Genomic DNA, 6,284 nt, shown 5'->3' with positions numbered 1-6,284 from the left:
GTCTCAGTTCTGCATTTTCTAGCTATGAAATCTAGGGCAAATGATTTTACATTCTTGTGCCCGGTTTCTGTCAGGCCTCTGAGCTCAAGTTAAGCCATCATATCCCCTGTGACCTGCACATATGCATCCAGATGGCCTGAAGCAAGTGAAGAATCACAAAAGATGTGGAAATGGCCGGTTCCTGCCTGCCTTAACTGATGACATTACCTTATGAAATTCCTTCTCCTGGCTCAGAAGTTCCCCCACTGAGCACCTGGTGACCCCTGCCCCTGGCCGCCAGAGAACAAACCCCTTTGACTGTAATTTTCCACTACCTAACCAAATCCTATAAAATGGCCTCACCCCTAGCTCCCTTTGCTGATTCTCTTTTTGGACTCAGCCCGCCTGCATCCAGGTGAAATAAACAGCCTTGTTGCTTACACAAAGCCTGTTGGTGGTCTCTTCACACAGGCGCATGTGACATTTGGTGCCGAAGCCCGGGACAGGAGGACTACTTTGGGAGACAGGTCCCCTGTCCTCGCCCTCACTCTGTGAGGCGATCCACCTATGACCTCTGATCCTCAGACCAAATAGCCCAAGGAACATCTCACCAATTTCAAATCAGGTTAAGTGGTCTTTTCACTCTCTTCTCCAGCCTCTCTTGCTACCCTTCAATCTCCCTGTCCTTCCAATTCCAGTTCTTTTTCCTCTCTAGTAGAGACAAAGGAGACACATTTTATTCATGGACCCAAAATCCAGCGCCGGTCATGGACTCAAGATGACAGTCTTCCCTTGGTGTTTAATCACTGCAGGGACGCCTGCCTGGTTATTCACCCACATTTCATTGGTGTCTGATCACCACAGGGATGCCTGCCTTGGTCATTCACCCACATTCCCTTGGTGGCAAGTCAATTGCGGGGACGCCTGCTTTGGCTGCTCACCCACATTGCAGCCCAGGGCTGCTCACCACCCCATTCTCCGTGTCTCTACCCTCTCTTTTCTCTGGGTTTGCCTCCTTCACTATGGGCAACCTTCCATCCTCCATTCCCCCTTCTTCTCCCTTAGCCCGTGCCCTCAAAAACTTAAAACCTCTTCAACTCTCACCTGACCTTAAATCTTAGCATCTTATTTTGTTCTGCAACACCGCTTGGCCCCAATGCAAACTCAATAATGGTTCTAAATAGCCAGAAAATGGCACTTCTGATTTCTCCATTTTACAAGACCTGGATGATTTTTGTCAAAAAATGGGCAAATGGTCTGAGGTGCCTGATGTCCAGGCATTCTTTTACACATTGGTCCCTCCCTAGTCTCTGCTCCCAACACAACTCATCTGAAATCTTTCTTCTTTCTCTCCTTTCTCTTCCTTCAGTCTCCACCCCAAGCTCTGAGTCCTTTGAATCCTCCTTTGCTATGGACCCATCTGACCTCTCCCCTCCTCCCCAGGCTGTCCTTCACCAGGCCAAGCCAGGTGCCAATTCTTCCTCAGCCTCCGCTCCCCCACCCTATAATCCATCTACTACCTCCCCTTCTCACACCTGGTCTGGCTTACAGTTTCATTCTGAGACTAGCCCTCCCCGACCTGCCCAATAATTTCCTCTTAAAGAGATGACAGGAGCTGAAGGCATAGCCAAGGTTAATGTTCCTTTTTCTTTATCTGACCTCTCCCAAATCCATTAGTGTTTAGGCCCTTTTTCATCAAATATAAAAACCCAGCCCAGTTCATGGCTTGTTTGGCAGCAACCCTGAGACACTTTACAGCCTTAGACCCTGAAAGATCAGAAGGCCATCTTATTCTCAATATGCATTTTATTACCCAATCAGCTCCCAACATTTAAAAAAAAGCTCCAAAAATTAGATTCTGGCCCTCAAACCCCGCAACAGGACTTAATTAACCTCACCTTCAAGGTGTACAATAATAGAGAAGAGTTACAATTACTTGCCTCTACCGTGAGAGAAAACCCAGCCACATCTCCAGCACACAAAAACTTCAAAATGCCTAAGCTGCAGTGGTCAAGCATTCCTACAGGACCTCCTCCATCAGGATCTTGCTTCAAGTGCCAGAAATCTGGCCACTGGGCCAAGGAATGCCCGCAGCCCAGGATTCCTCCCAAGCTATGTCCCATCTGTGTGGGACCTCACTGGAAACTGGACTGTCCAACTCGCCTGGCAGTCACTCCCTGGAAGTCTGGCCCAAGGCCCTCTGACTGACTTCTTCCCAGATCTTCTTGGCTTAGTGGCTGAAGACTGACGCTGCCCGATCGCCTCGGAAGCCTCATGGACTGTCACAGATACTTTGGGTAACTCTTACAGTGGAGGGTAAGTCAGTCCACTTCTTAATTAATACGGAGACTACCCACTCCACATTACCTTCTTTTCAAGGGCCTTGCCTCCATAACTGTTGTGGGTATTGACGGCCAGGCTTCTAAACCTCTTAAAACTCCCCAACTCTGATGCCAACTTGGACAACATTCTTTTATGCACTCCTTTTTACTTATCCCCACCTGCCCAGCTCCCTTATTAAGTTGAGACATTTTAACTAAATTATCTGCTTCCCTGACTATTCCTAGGCTACAGCCACACTTCATTGCCACCCTTTTCCCCAGTTCAAAACCTCCTTCACATCCTCCTCTCATTTCCCCCAACCTTAACCCACAAGTATGGGACACCTCTACTCCCTCCCTGGCAACCAATCACATGCCCATTACTATCCCATTAAAACCTAATCACCCTTACCCTGCTCAACACCAATATTCCATCCCACGGCACACTTTAAAAGGATTAAAGCCCGTTATTACTCGCCTGTTATAGCATGGCCTTTTAAAGCCCATAAACTCTTCTTACCGTTCCCCATTTTACCTGTCCAAAAACCAGACAAGTCTTACAAGTTAGTTCAGGATCTACGCCTTATCAACCAAATTGTTTTGCCTACCCACCCCATGGTGCCAAATCCATATACTCTCCTATCCTCAATACCTCCCTCCACAATCCCTCCACAACCCATTATTCTGTTCTGGATCTCAAACATGCTTTCTTTACTATTCCTTTGCACCCTTCATCCCAGCCTCTCTTTGTTTTCACTTGGACTGACCCTGACACCCATCAGGCTCAGCAAATTACCTGGGCTGTACTGCTGCAAGATTTCACGGACAGCCCCCATTACTTCAGTCAAGCCCAAATTTCTTCCTCATCCCTTACCTATCTCAGCATAATTCTTCATGAAAACACACATGCTTTCCCTGCTGATCGTGTCTGGCTAATCTCTCAAACCCCAACCCCTTCTACACTTCCTTCCTAGGCATGGTTAGATACTTCTGTCTTTGGATACCTAGTTTTACCACCCTGATTAAACCATTAAACTCACAAAAGCAAACCTAGCTGACCCCATAGATCCTAATCCTTTCACTACTCCTCTTTCCCTTCTTTAAAAATAGCCCTAGAAGCTGCTCCCACACTAGCTTTCCCTAACTCATTCCAACCCTTTTCATTACACACAGCTAAAATATAGGGCTGTGTGGTCAAAATTCTTACACAAGAGCCGGGACTGTGCCCTGTAGTCTTTCTGTCCAACTTGACCTTACTGTTTTAGGCTGGCCCCCACATTATACCTGATACCACACCTGACCCCCAAGATTGTATCTCTGATCCACCTGACATTCACTCCATTTCCCCATATTTCCTTCTTTTCTGTTCCTCACTCTGATCACACTTGGTTTATTGATGGCAGTTCCACCAGGCCTAATTGCCACTCACCAGCAAAGGCAGGCTATAGTATCCTCCACATCTATCATTGAGGCTACCACTCTGCCCCTCTCCACTACCTCTCAGCAAGCCAAACTCATTACCATAACTTGGGCCCTCATTCCTGCAAAGGGACTATGTGTCAATATTTATACTGACTCTAAATTTGCCTTCCATATCCTGCACCACCACGCTGTTATGTAGGCTGAAAAAGATTTCCTCACTATGCAAGGGTCCTCTATCATTAATGCCTCTTTAATAAAAACTCTTCTCAAGGCCACTTTACTTCCAAAGGAAGCTGGAGTCATTCACTGCAAGGGCCATCAAAAGGCATCAGATCCCATTGCTCAGGGCAATGGTTATGCTGATAAGGTTGCTAAAGAAGCAGCTAGCGTTCCAACTTCTGTCCCTCATGGCCAGTTTTTCTCCTTCTAATCAGTCACTCCCACCTACTCCCCAACTGAAGCTTCCACCTTATCAATCTCTTTCCACACAAGGCAAATTGTTCTTAGACCAAGCAAAATATCTCCTTCCAGCCTCACAGGTCCATTTCTATTCTGTTATCATTTCATAACCTCTTCCATGTAGGTTACAAGCCACTAGCCCATATCTTAAAACCTCTCATTTCCTTTCCATCATGCCAATATATCCTCCAGGAAATCACTTCTCAGTGTTCCATCTGCTATTCCACTACTCCTCAGGGATTGTTCAGGCCCCCTCCCTTCCCTACACATCAAGCTCGGGGATTTGCCCCTGCCAAGGACTGGTAAGTTGACTTTACTCACATGCCCTGAGTCAGAAAACTAAAATAAACTAAAATGCCCTGAGTTTAGAAAACTAAAGTCAGAAAACTCTTGGTCTGGATAGACACTTTCACTGGATGGGTAGAGGCCTTTCCCACAGGGTCTGAAAAGGCCACCACGGTCATTGCTTCCCTTCTGTCAGACATAATTCTTAGGTTTGGCCTTCCTACCTCTATACAGTCCAATAACGGACTGGCCTTTATTAGTCAAATCACCCAAGCAGTTTCTCAGGCTCTTGGTATTCAGTAAAACCTTCATACCCCTTACTGTCCTCAATCTTCAGGAAAGGTAGAACAGACTAATGGTCTTTTAAAAACACACCTCACCAAGCTCAGCCTCCAACTTAAAAAAGAGGACTCTGTCAAGAATAGAGCCCCAAAACTCACCAACCAAGCGAGTAATTGCGCTGAACCCCCTTGGGCACTCTCTAATTGGATATCCTGAGTCCTCCCAATTCTTGGTCCTTTAATACCTGTTTTTCTCCTTCTCTTATTCAGACCTCATGTCTTCCGTTTAGTTTCTCAATTCATACAAAACCATATCCGGGCCATCACCAATCATTCTATGTGACAAATGTTTCTTCTAACAACCCCACAATATCACCCCTTACCACAAAATCTCTCCCACTCTAGGTTCCCACAGTGACCCTAATTCTGCTCAAAGCAGCCCTGAGAAACATCACCCATTATCTCTCCATACCATTCCCCTAAAATTTTCACTGCCCCATTACTTCAACACTATTTTACATTATTTTTCTTATTAATATAAGAAGACAGGAATGTCAGGCCTCTGAGCCCAAGCTAAGCCATCATATATCCCCTGTGACCTGTACATATACATCCAGATGGCCTGAAGCAAGTGAAGAATCACAAAAGAAGTGGAAATGGCCGGTTCCCGCCTTAACTGATGACATTACCTTGTGAAATTCCTTCTCCTGGTTCAGAAGCTCCCCCACTGAGCACCTTGTGACCCCTGCCCCTGCCCACCAGAGAATAACCCCCTTTGACTGTAATTTTCCACTACCTAACCAAATCCTATAAAATGGCCTCACCCCTATCTCCCTTTGCTGATTCTCTTTTTGGACTCAGCCCGCCTGCACCCAGGTGAAATAAACAGCCTTTTTGCTCACACAAAGCCGGTTGGTGGTCTCTTCACAGGGACATGCATGACAGTTTCCTGATCTGTAAAATGGGGATAATAATAGTAACTACCGGACAGGGTTGTTGTGAGGATTAAATGAATCAATATATAAAAAGCACTTAGAATACTATCTGACACATTGTAAACACTCAGTGCTAGCAGCTGCGTTAACTTCATTGTTTTTTGTTTTTTGGTTTTTTTTGGAAAAACACCTGGATTTCATTTGGTAGTTTAAAGGTTTTTGAAAATGTTGATATACACAAGCTGTATTTGAAGCTGGATGACAGACATACTTTTATTCTTTTATTTTATTTTTGAGATGGAGTTTCGCTGTCACCCAGGCTGGAGTGCAATGGAGCAATCTCGGCTCACAGCAACCTCCACCTCCCAGGTTCAAGCCATTCTCCTGCCTCAGCCTCCCAAGTGGCTGAGATTACAAGCACCTGGCCCTACACCCAGCTAATTTTTGTAGTTTTAGTAAAGACGGGGTTTCACCATGTTGGCCAGGCTGGTCTCAAACTCCAGTCCTCAGGTGATCCACCTGCCTCGGCCTCCCAAAGTCCTGGGATTACAGGCATGAGCCACTGTGCCTGGCGACATGCTTTTAACATAGGATTTTTTTTT

The 6,284-nt window shown here is 46.0% G+C and overlaps 1 protein-coding gene across 1 annotated transcript in view; it reads right to left on the bottom strand.

Moving 5' to 3' along the window:
* Positions 1 to 6,047: 6,047 nt before the first annotated feature.
* Positions 6,048 to 6,284, bottom strand: part of LOC105539927 (CWF19-like protein 1) — a 2,716-nt gene continuing 2,479 nt past the window's right edge. The window contains exon 2 of the mRNA XM_011980381.1: positions 6,048 to 6,250. The gene's annotated coding sequence lies outside the window, so the exon portion shown is untranslated. The remainder of the gene's footprint in view (positions 6,251 to 6,284) is intronic.

This window comes from Mandrillus leucophaeus, unplaced genomic scaffold (genome assembly GCF_000951045.1).
Source record: "Mandrillus leucophaeus isolate KB7577 unplaced genomic scaffold, Mleu.le_1.0 Scaffold211, whole genome shotgun sequence".
Taxonomy (NCBI): domain Eukaryota; kingdom Metazoa; phylum Chordata; class Mammalia; order Primates; family Cercopithecidae; genus Mandrillus; species Mandrillus leucophaeus.
Note: the sequence above shows the minus strand (reverse complement) of the source record. Positions and strands in the feature narration are given on the sequence as shown.